We start from the raw sequence: 12,737 nt of genomic DNA on the forward strand, positions 1-12,737 counted from the left end.
TAAATTTCAGAAATGCTTGAAATTTCAATATTTCGAAATTTAAGGACGCTAATTTACTTAAAATTTATACACCCCGGCTTAGCATGTAGCGGTAGCTTTCGAAAAGGTGGAAAACATATATTTAATACTTGCGCCGGGTATTTAATGTTCGGCTCCGCCCGAACTTAGACTTTCTTACTTGTTAATATTTAAAGGTAAAAGTCAAGGTCTCATACAAAAAAGCGTCAAAGTCAAAAAGCTAGAAACAAATTAATGTGCAATGCTAAACGAAGTTAACAGCAATAAATATTAGAATAACAGCAATTATTAACCATTGAAGTAATGCGACGCGTTGAAAGTAAAAAATAAAAAAATAAACATGGAACATGAAGAAGCAAAAAACTCAGTAAATAAGTTAATAAAGCATAAATAATAAAAATTTAATGGAGGGGCAGATTTGTTTAATGTATAGATAATATTTAAGCGTCAAATTAGTAGCCTAAAAAGCACAAAAAAGGGTGCAAATATCCATGTAAATCGTAAATATAAATAAATATTTATAGTTAGCATTACTGAAAATTTCCATAATATTACATTTACATTGAGCCCAAATGCGTCATTTGGGCGAGAAACCTCAAATGCGAGGCCAAATCACGCATTTCTCCATACAAATTCACATTTCCAGAATGACGCATTTCGACGCATTTACACAAAATCACGAAACAAATGCGTTCCAATTGCCGTACTATTTTATTGAACGCACTCAGAAACAAAAGTTCCACAAAAGCTTTGGTTTGTCTTTGACATTTGGAATTTTTCAAACACAAAACAAACACAACGAAATAAATAAATCTTTGAAATTTGTGTGTAAAAATTGTTAATTTATACAAGAGCTTTACACATTTTTAGTTTAATCAAAGAATAATTGCCTTTTTGTGTCCAAAAAGCGTTAACAATATAATAAATGTAGTGTTTGTTTACATACATTTTGTTTTTGTCTTCCCTTTTCATTTGATGAGAAGTCAAAGCAAATGCGGATCAAGCAGTGTAAACACCTTCAAATGACTGATTTCAAATCACGCATTTTGGTCCAATGTAAATGTAATATAAAATTCGAGGTATAAAAGAATGCGCAACAAATGTTTATATTTACCTTGAGTAGTTGATCGAAACTCGAATTCAATTTTACATGTTTTTTTTGTTAATTACTTCAACAAAGCTCGCTAACAGAGTCGCAGTTTATTTTATGTAAACTTAAGTGAGTAAATATTATTTATTTAGGAATTTTTCGAAGGTTATATGCTCTTCAAAAAATTACAGATACCATTAGAGAGCTCTTTATTCTCTGAATTTTTTCTAGGTCTTAACCCAAGTTAAATCTTCAATGTTTAATCTTCCACCAAGGTAGTAGCAACAATTAATCAGGCCAAAAGTGATGACCGTAGCAGTTCGTATCTCAAAGCCAATTTCATCACTTGAGCGCATGAAGCCATGAGGTTATTAAGCGCCAATGTCATCCAACAGGTGTTAATTATACAATAACGAAAATTTCAAGTGCATCCCAAATTTCCAAGAAGTCCAAGACCAGAGACCTGTTACTACAGTAGCAAAACAACCAACAACAGTTCAAAAAGCTGACACAGAACAAACTCACAAGTTTTTGTGGGTAAAGTCAAGGCCTTGCTGGAGAATTTAAAAACGCTGATTAACAAGAAATTTCGCTTAGCTTGCGACAATAAAAAGTATGCATTTCTTCTTTTGCTTGCGTTTTTTTCTTTTGTCAAGTTTTCATTTTGGTATAACTTTTTTGTTAGAAATATTTATAAAGGAACAAAGCATTGCAAATAAAATAAGCTGAGCAGCCATTTTTTTATTTATAGCTGCCAAGGTACATTGAACAGGTAGTATCAGTAGAGCAGCTGATTTGATTTATTTTCAAATTATTTGGTCTCGAAAATGTCAAATACTTTTAATTTTTTCTCACAAAAATTCTGAATTGTTAAAATCCATTTGCATGTGAAACCTGCATACAAAACAAGCAATTGAATAGCAGCTTTTGGAACGTTCGCCCAACTCGGCAGCACGACCGCTGATTACTGGGCCTTGCAAAGGATGGATCAATGCTTCGAGAAGCAAACAAATTTACTAGGAAAGAAAGTTGCATAAATTTTTATTTTTTCCAATTTCAATTTTTTATTTTTTATAATTTTTTTGTATTTCACATGGCACGCTTTGATTTAGAAGAAAAAATTCAGAACAGTTTTTGACACTTTCGATACCAGAAGCAACAACAAAATACACGCAAATGTTGTTTTTGCTCTACTGATACTACCTGTTTAATGTGCCTTGATAGCTGCTTTTTGAGCTGATATACAGTGGGGAACCGAAATGAGTACACGCTGATTTTTGTTAAATATTTGCATGGTTTTTAAAGTTAAATTTCTTTTGTTATTTTTTCATAATAATATATGGTTCATGCTGTAACCTTACCCACATACATAAGTCAAGCTTTCAAACTTTATACAGAACAGAAAAATGCAGAAAAATTTAGCAAAATTTCATTAAAATCTCAACGTTTTAATTCTATTTAATAGAATTAAAGTATGACTTTGGTAACCCATTAAATTTTAGTGCAATAAAGTGCAAGTTTTAAGCGGTTGCAAAATCTCGTTGATTTTTTATTTATTTTTTCTTTCTGGCGGCTTTTGCGAGTTTTTTTCATATTACCAGCGCAATTCAAAGAAACGGGCGAAGATTTTTTTTTAATTTTCTTTGCAAGCGGTAGTGCGCATTTTTTTCCATAAGTGATTCATGCTTGTGTAGATTAAAAAGTTAAAATTTTAATGAAAATAACAAAAAAAAATAAAATTACTTTAAAAACCTTGCAAATCACCGCGTACTCTACTACTTTAATAAAACTTACTTGAGAATTCTGAGAATCTTAAAATAGATACTATGTACATTTGCAACAGAATTGTACGTACGTATGTATCTTTAGTTATATGTCAAGCTTTTATTTCATATAGCAGAACATTTAAAACAGGCATGCAAACAATAATTTTTGGTTGTAATCGAAGTTGCATACGAATAATTAGGTACTATAAATCAAAGTTCGATTGAAATTTAACGACTTGTCATAAAAATGTGATATAAGGAAATCTGCAAACCTATAAATCGAGCGATTTTATTGAACATTTATTTACATGAAAACATACAAAGATACTGACATGATATCAGATACACAAAGAAAAGTGAAAATATGTAATTATAAAGTAATGGTAAACTATTGCATACATATAGCATTTTCTTATTGATTTTTTTGTGTGAACTAACTAAAAATTGCCTAAATTTATAGATAAAAATAAATTCAAAACATGCAATTACTTAGTTTAAAATGTATTTATTATCTATGCAATTCTATATACATATATGTACATATATATTTGCACTCCCAAAGCAGTGGGAATCATGTGTATCAAAAATTTATAGCTAGCATTTATTGCTCACTCAATATTTTCAACATTAAACATTGTACAAGCAAAAACCACTACAGTTAAGCCATCAAATATGTGTACTCGTTAAATTTATTTTTTTAATGTCTTAAAATTTTAAATTACCATTAAAAACAGTGTCATCAAATTTTTATTTGTGTTGACAAACATTTAGTTACGCTGACTTATAGCTTAACCTGTGCACAGTTTATATGAGAAATTTCTAACATTCTCTTTTAAAATTACTCTAAATAAATGTACAAATTTAGGTATTTAAAAATGCAATGAGGGCTGAATTTTGATTAGAAGTTAATTGTTATACAAAAAGCCAAAAAATAAAATTAATGCAGGTATCATGTGTATTTTAGCAAATACACTTGTTGCTTTTCGTAAGTAAATATGTATGTATGTTAGGGTGGAGAGAAAAAAATCAATTATTCGATTTCGAAATTCTAATATTGCGGAAAAATTGCGTCATATGATCACATTGAACTTGTTGTTAAACTGTTTTCCGATCGTAAAATATTTCGGTCGCCCCAAGAGCCTTAAAATTTCGAAAAATCTCTCAAATTATGATTCATTTATTGTACTTCTTTTCTAGAAAGAATTGAAGTTCGCGGTTTTGTAGTGCATAAAATTCTACTGCAATAAAGTGTAAGTAAGCTCAAGTTGTTAAAAATTTCCGTTGATTTGGAATAATTTTTAGCGACGGTATTAAGCTAAGTAACTATACACGGTAGAGAAAAAATGCGAGACTTAGACAAAAATCTTGCTAGTGACGTGTAAACACACAATAGAGCTCTACTAGGGACTCAACTACGTAGTCTACGTGAGAAATATTTAGCGAGACTTTTTCGCCGTGTACACATTCCATAAGGCATTTTTCCACATATAAAAAAACATTCATCTCGAACAAATTTTGTATGGAAAAACTGCATGGCACTGTCAGTATCATCATGTTAGGCAACTTTTCCGTACTATAAGAATTTCGAAATCAAAACATTTACGTTTTCGCTCCATAGTATATTCTAATGTATATCCTTAACTCAGGTTTGTGGTAGTTGTTCTACATTTCAGGAGCAGAGTTGTTTGCAAGAAATTGACTGCAAACACAGCACAAAACTTAGCTCCCTCTCTGCCATACACATATGTTAGTTTTTGGCCGAGCTTCTCCTCCGATTTGTGGCGTGCGCCTTGATGTTGTCACACACAAAGAGGAGGAACCTACAGTTTTACGCCGACTCCGAACGGCGATTGTATTTTAATGAGAAGCTGTTTTTCATGGCAGAAATACACTCGGAGGTTTGCCATTGCTTGCCGAGGGGCGGCCGCTGTTAAGAAAAAACCTTTTTTCTAAATTTTTTTGCGGCCGCCGGTGTAGTTATTTACAGGTACTTAGTATAAACATGAATTACATTCTCAAATTCAATTGGTACATTGGTTCTTGCGGCTCAAATAAGTATCACCGTTGCTTTTTATGCCTTGGTTTGTATATAATATTGCTGCAACTATATCAGTGCTCAATCTGGTCCTCAAGTCAGTCCTACACATTTTTAAACCACTAAATATACGTTCTACTGAAGCATTAGAAAATAGTTATATTATCAATGCAGATATAATTTTTTTGTATTAGGAAACTTATATGAACCCGAAGACTCTTTTAATTCAAAACCTTTTTTCCTATAATTTTCTGGATCTAATGAAGAATCAATATGAATATCCTTATGAACGAACCGTGCGTGTTCTCTCCATTCGTTACTGAGATTTTGCAAGTTCAAAATACATAAGCTGAAAATATAACGATGGAAGGAAAAAAATTATCGATAACATTTTGAATATTTAGTAGCAAATACAGATGTGCTTAAGAGCGAAAAACACCACACAAGGGGCTTGACAAACCAAGCGAAATATCTCTTTCTTCAAAGCTATTTTTTTTGTGTGTGAGGGTGTTTGAAGGTTTGACAAGCCGTTTGAGGGAAATGTGAACAATAATCAAAATTGTTTGATTTTCTGGTCGCCATGTTGAGGTTTGATCAAACCGCTTAGGTTGTGTATGATAAAATCGCCTCATTCGCAACGGAATTTTTACCGAATGAGGACGCAAGAGAGAAAAATCGAAGAAACCCAAACCCTTTTACATTGTGAACCGGAAGAAAACTAAAATTCTTTGCTTGAACGAGTCATGTTTGCATGGTGTATGGCGAATTGGGAAAAGTAGGTTTGAAGAATGTTTGACAGGCCACTTGCGTAGTGTATTTCGCTCTTTATAAAACTTCGGAAAGCTTTTTGTTCAAAAATTTGCAGAGCGATTTAACAATCCTCTTCTTTAAAATATGGTTGCTTTTGTTATCTGCAAATATATCTAGAGAAAATTCCTCAAAAATTCCTCTAAATAAAAATCCTCAAAAAATACTCAAGCGCACCCGAAATTCCTCACTATAAAACAGAGTAGGAGGAGGAGTTTAACGGGAACAATTGGGAATACAGCTATCTTTTCGTCTACTTGGCCACTGTAGTGTATTTCAAGTCGAACTGGCAGCCATACAAGAAGCCGTTGACAGCCTAAAACTAGCTATTGTCGCTACTACTAAAACGTATATATACTCAGAGAGCCAGACGACCCTTGTGGCGCTTCACTCTGTCACTATAAATTCGGAAACAGTTGCCAACTGCCGCAAATTACTGAACTGGCAGAGCAGTTCGCTTTGCACTTGGTATGGGTACCGGGGAACAGTGGCATACCAGGAAGTGAGAAGGCAAACGAGCTTACAAGAGGAGGTACTTCCATTCCACTGTCACCAGCCAGTAAGCGGACAGGTATGCCACTCGCTTCCTGCAAGCTCTTACTAAGCGAACACTTCCTTGAAGAAGCGGGCACCAGATGGTAACACACTAAAACCTGCAATTTAACGAAGCTTATGTGGCCGAAATGAGATATAAGAAAATCAAGAGAAATTCTCTCTCTCAATAGAGGCAATATATATCACTGGCTATTGCCTGCTCATAGGACATATCCTGGAAGGCATGCAGAACGCCATGATTTGCAGCAAATTTATAAAATTCCTTCTATCTCTTAAGTGGAAGGACGCTAATCTACTGATTTCTGTACTAACAGACATCCTTTGTGAGTGTCCTGCCCTTAGTCGAATTAGTCTCCTGGGTATTGTCTTTCTGCCGTATATGGAAGCCGCTGTCATAATAGGGTACTATATGGTTTTCTGAGATTAGCTGTGTAATATGGTCCTAGTCCTTATGCTATGCAGTGGCTAGCCTACCTAAGCTAACCTAACCTATCAACTTAACATCTTAATTACTCACAAAATTTAAACACTTGAATGAGTGGTGATTTACACAAAGGAACGTGACTCTTCAAACGCTTCGGCACTAAGTCTGGCTTTACACTTGTTTATGATGCATTTGCGCACGATACCCTCTAGGAAATACGCTGAAACTTATGCGCTAATTAGGGTTTAATTACGGTTGGATTAAGCAAAATAAAATTTGTATATTTTCTTTTTGAATGCTTTGAAACCAACTCCAATTTGCATTATGCAGTTGACTTAATAAAAATTAAATTGTTCAAAGTGCGCAAATACTTTGTCACATCCTTCGGAATGTTTCCCAAACTAGTTCCATTAAAACTGCTTTATAGTGCCTACATTCTTAATTGCTTCACTGGTTGAAATATTGATTTGCTGTTTACCTCAAAAATAAATTCATATTTCCACATACTGACTCTACAAACACACGCATAGGTAGGTACATATGTACATATGTGGTCATTGCAAATTACGAAAACTTAATCACCACCGAAAATTACTATAATTTCCCGCTCCACTCGCGCTAACTGATGGTTCACATCTCAAGGTAAGCTCCATTTCAATTGGCTAAACTACTAAATGCACAAACGCGAGTAAGTAAGTGCAATTATGCAATATACATATACTATCTAGCTAGGTATTTATTTATTTTTTGTTGAAAAAGTTGCTTAATTAACACTTTGCGTGCACTTGATAACCCCACAAAGACCGGCCGCAAAAAAATAATAAATAAATACATAGTAAAAGTAGTGGAAGGGCTGACAGCATTACAATCTCGCTGAACTTGCTATGTTTTTAGAGAGTTTATATTTACTATATATGTATACAGATATATGAATTTTTTTTTTTTTTTAATTTTTTTTTTTTGCATTTAAATAAGCTATTTTGCGGCAACCTTCTGTGTGCCTCAACTTTGTAGATTTCGTATCTGATTGCAATTCAGTTAATTACCGCTATGTAATTGTATTGAGTAAGTTGTGAGACACGAATTTCAGTGCAATTCTCTTTTTTGATGTTTGAATGACAGCCGCAGCAAAATGTATTCAACAAAGTGTGATTGATTTTGACATTGCTCTCATAAGAAACAGGCTATAATGTCAAATTGAAATGAATTGTTAACCCATTTGAAAATGTGTTTTTTTTTCAAATTTGAATTAACAAAAAAAATATACACAAATTTTTCAAGCAAAGCAAATTTTCTTAATTAACGTTAAATTGTTAAGAGATAAACCGCCGAGAAGAGCAAGTAAGTACATTTAAGTTTGGTAATAAGTAAATACTTTCGACTTTGCTTAAATATTTAATGTAAGGAAACCAAGATGAAACGATGCAATAAAAGTCAGGACACGAAAATAGTGCGATGTTTTAAACCACCTAGTTGCGAATTAAGACGGCAGCGATGGGAAGAAAGCTTTGGTGTTGTACTACGTGATTCATCTCGCGTTTGTGAAAACCACTTCCAGGAAAGTGATGTGCAAATCAAACACTTTCCAACGAGCTCGTTTAAACCCATGCGCAGTCCCAATGCCATACGGAAAAACTGATACAAGTGAGGATTTAGTACACGATCAGGATACATTCTTTTTTGATGCCCAAACTCAAACAGACGACTCTTTAGAATGCACGTTGCGAACAGAAATATTTCGGATTACCGAAATAATTAAACCATGCAAGCAAGTATGGAAGAGCTTAAATTAAAACCGCTCGAAGCAAGGTCTTTAATGGAAAACTAGTTCTCATGAAAAAAATTTAATTTCAAAATTGTTTGAGTTAAGCTCACATATAAAATTGGTAAAAAATGTAAAATCATACTTTTATAAGTGTCGAATAATGCTTAGGATAAAAAATTTAAATATAAATATAAACGCGCAAAAGCATAAAACTAGAACAATTAAAAACAAGAAAATTGATAAAACGATTTTATAAACAATTTGTTTTATTTTATTGACAAAATATATGTGATGTAAGTAATGTAAGTAAAACAAAACTATGTATAATCGAAATAAAAGCCTAGGACATCAGTGCTGATAAGATACATGCATCACTAAGGGTTAATTCGTTTGTTTATACTTTTTGACATTATAGTACCTTAAAAGAGAGCCGCACTGAGTTGTCAATCACACCTTGTTTAATACACCTTGGCCGCAGCTTTCAAGCTTTAAGCTGATGTCACATAAAACTTTTGCTTCGCTTTACGTGACAGATTCGCTTTGACAGATAAGATGAATTGTATGAAAATGCACAAAGCATGCCACATAAATCGTTGAAGCGGCAGCGCGAAGCGAAAAGATGGTCAACTCCCATCTTTTTGCGCGCTTTGGCAATCAGCCGGTTTAATATTTATTTTGTTTCGTCCAAATTCGGGTTTTCATGCAGAAACATAAAACTTAATTACATTGCTGATAATTTTAAATCAAACTAATTAAAATCCACAGCAACTTTGATGAGTAAAAAAGCGGTACAACATTGTTTTCTTGGCGTTCATTGTGGCATACCTTTTGCGTCTGGCGCTTTGCTGGCAAAGTTATAAATGTCACGCAAAGCTACAAAGTTTTATCTGGCATCAGCTTTAGTTTGCTTTTGTAGCTGTAAATATTTTTAATTAAATTTTTTATTTATAAACGTTGAATAAAGAGGATGGGTTCAATCACATTGTTTATTAACTGCTTTTCACTTAAACATGATGCTGTCACATTTTAAATCCGGTTTCAGGTAATACTTAAATTATGTTTTCATCAAAATTTGAGGGACAATCTGAAATGGTTGAGAGCTTTTCAGGTCAGAGGATTAAGCGATTTGAGGGCGTTTGCAAATTCTAGTTGGCTGCTGTTTCTCAGTGAATGAACTTTTGGCTAGGAACTTTTACTGCTAACACTGCACACCGCCACAATAGCCCTCAAGTCTGAAAAATGTTACCTATGTATGTGCGATAAAAGAGCTCAAACGCAGTAAATCTTCCTTTTTAGTTTGTCCATTGATGGATACAATTTATAAGAGACATTTTCTTCTTTCGTAAACTAAGCTTCCTTACAAATCGATGTCACCAAAATCCCTGGCCAAACCCCTTCCTCTTCTACTTTTAGCGCCACAACAAGGTGTCATACAACCATTTCGAGAATCAACCAGGCGGGGCCCTTTTACTAAGCCTAACTTGAACGGATTACTTCGGATACAAGGTGACCTTCGGAGCTACTAAGCCTTTCCTGATGACAGCAGGTCCAGCGAACTATACTCCAATTATGTATTATAGTTCCACCGAGCTGTGCTATGACAGAAAAGTGCCAGACGAAAGTCCACAACAAGCGCTTGCCGCGCAAACATCAAAGGTCCTGTACCCTCTTGTGGTAAGGTTGTTGAGAATGACGTGTATCGACTCATAGCCAGCAACATACCTGCGAAGGGGCTTCATCAGAGCATGTCGCTTAAAAGACACTCACCAAGGTCGACGTACCGATATCCGTCTAGCCACCTTACCGATCAGAGGGGATAATGAGAAGTCTTCGAAGGAAGCCAAAAATTCTAGATTTTGACATCGAGTCATATGGAAAGGTGTACGTCGTGAAGCGCCAACGAAAAGGGCCAAAACTATGGAATATAGTCGCGATGCTTTGATATTATAGCAAAAGATCGAAAGAACATAAACGAGAAAGTGGAAGCAATGGGGAAGATTGAATTCTACGGAGATGATCAATATATGCAAAACTGTTATGGTAGGTTAGGTTGGGTTAGGTTAGGTTTTGTGGCAGACCCCGAGGGACTTATTAAGACACTAATTAAATTGCCCATTGTATTACCACATTACATGAATGCTTTGAACGGTAACAATAGGTTCACTATGTTAAACTAAGAGAAGTGCTTCACTCCGAAGAGCTTTTCAGGAGTGTTGATGAAATGCGCACCGAGGTGTTTAAACCTTATTCTAGCGAATTCGGAACAACTGAGAGCGAAGTGCTGATTGCTAAAGCACAATGCCTTGTCAGTAAACCTGTAAGAATCGATAGCAGGCGCTTATGCAGCTGTAGAATCTCCCTTGATCGGCTGCGGCCAACAACCGCCCAGAAGGATCTTGCAACTTTGCTTGTCAGGGGTTTTCGCCCAGCGCTCGCTGAGCCGACTGTGGGTCCATCTATGCAAGAGCAGGTCGCAGGCTGCCAACGGGATCCTTATGCCCCCTCTGTCCAATGTGATTGCCCCGAGTGTGCCCAGCCTAGCCAATTTATCAGGCCTGCTATATCCAACAATGATATATTGTGTCGTGGGATCCAAATCAGCTTAATCTGGTAGTATTACGAGGCGGTTGAGGGATAGACCCGGCATTTCCCTACCAGTTTCGATCATACCATTAGCGATCCCAGCATTCTGATTGCTGATTTCAGAATATATATTTACCCTCCCAGCCTCAAAGACGCTGCAGAGATCCGTGGACACTTCCTCCAACTCTGGCGTTCAACTTTGATCCGTACGTGAAGATGTTTGTTGGACCTCTAATCCAGAGGCTGTCATTCTCCCGTTCGCCATTGGAAGGAGGTGCGTGGAGAAGGATACGTTTGGGGCCAGCTTCGGAACAATACGATCCATTTCTTTCGGCCCAAGCATTTAAGAATTATCGGGTGCCTAAACGTTGTTTTAAAATATAACCCAGAGATTTTAAGCTGGATGGCTGAGCGAACTGCCGCTACTTTGCCAGCAATGTCAACAGATACGACACTGAGTCGATTCCAAAGAGGGTCTCCATTTTCCCCGCGCTCTAGCTTCCTAACAAGAGTCTACATTTCCATTGAATTCCACCAGGCATTGACCCCATATGACAGAATTGCCTTGATTATGGTTTCATATAGACAATATATCAATTTTTTACGCGCTCCCCCATATTTAGCTTCCACGATAACTTCCCGTTCAGGATCACGCCCAAAAACTTGACTCGTCAGAAAGAACAAGTGAAATACCCCCTATTGAGGGGCATGTTGGGCATGAGGCACTTTGTACCTCCTGGTGAATTGTACGAGCTACGTCTTTCCGGCATAACTAATACGGTAACTCTAATCCATTTCTTAACCAAAAGTTTAGCTTTAAGTCGGCATGGATTATGGCGTCTTTTGAGCTAAGTAGAAAAAATATCTGGAAATTATTCTATATCAACAAGTTCTCATTGAGCCCGGACCTGGATAAAATTATTCCATTTGGACCCGCCGGAATGTGCTCTAGGCAGATATTTAAACACTCCACCAACTCATTAGCCACTAGCTAAGAATGGTTGCAGACCTCCTTATTGGTTATTTATTATGGAGTAATGAAACTCTTCCCAAACTTGTAAGTTCTTCACTCCGACCAGTGCAGGTTGTGTAATGTGGAACAAGAAACCGAAAAGTAGAATATGTGCAACTGTGAAGCTGGGCCCAGACGTAGTTTCCTAGTGCCATTGTAGTACTAAGAGGCACATGACGTACATAAATAGCATTCAAGTAAGTGAAATCGCAAGGTCCCTTTTCCATACGTGCATCAAAGAAGACCTGCAACCAAATAATGGTTTGTTACAATAGATTACTGCGGTAAGTAGGGAACCTGTTCCCTCCACTAAATAATAATCTAATTTAATATGAAACGGCTGTCGTTTTCGACCCACCTACATACATATAACCAAACTAAATCTGTACTGAAGTGGAAATCACATTTATTTTTTTACCAATAACGCAGACTTTTTGCAGTTGAACATTTATGGATTGTTCGCGTTTTGACCTACTTTGCACAACACAAAACAAACAAAAACAAGTAAGAAAGTCTAAGTTCGGGCGGAGCCGAACATTAAATACCCGGCGCAAATATTAAATATATGTTTTCCACCTTTTCGAAAGCTACCGCTACATGCTAAGCCGGGGTGTATAAATTTTAAGTAAATTAGAGTCCTTAAATTTCGAAATATTGAAATTTCAAGCATTTCTGAAATTTA

Source organism: Rhagoletis pomonella, unplaced genomic scaffold (assembly GCF_013731165.1).
Source record: "Rhagoletis pomonella isolate Grant_MI unplaced genomic scaffold, Rhpom_1.0 Rhpom_scaffold_00006, whole genome shotgun sequence".
Classification (NCBI taxonomy): domain Eukaryota; kingdom Metazoa; phylum Arthropoda; class Insecta; order Diptera; family Tephritidae; genus Rhagoletis; species Rhagoletis pomonella.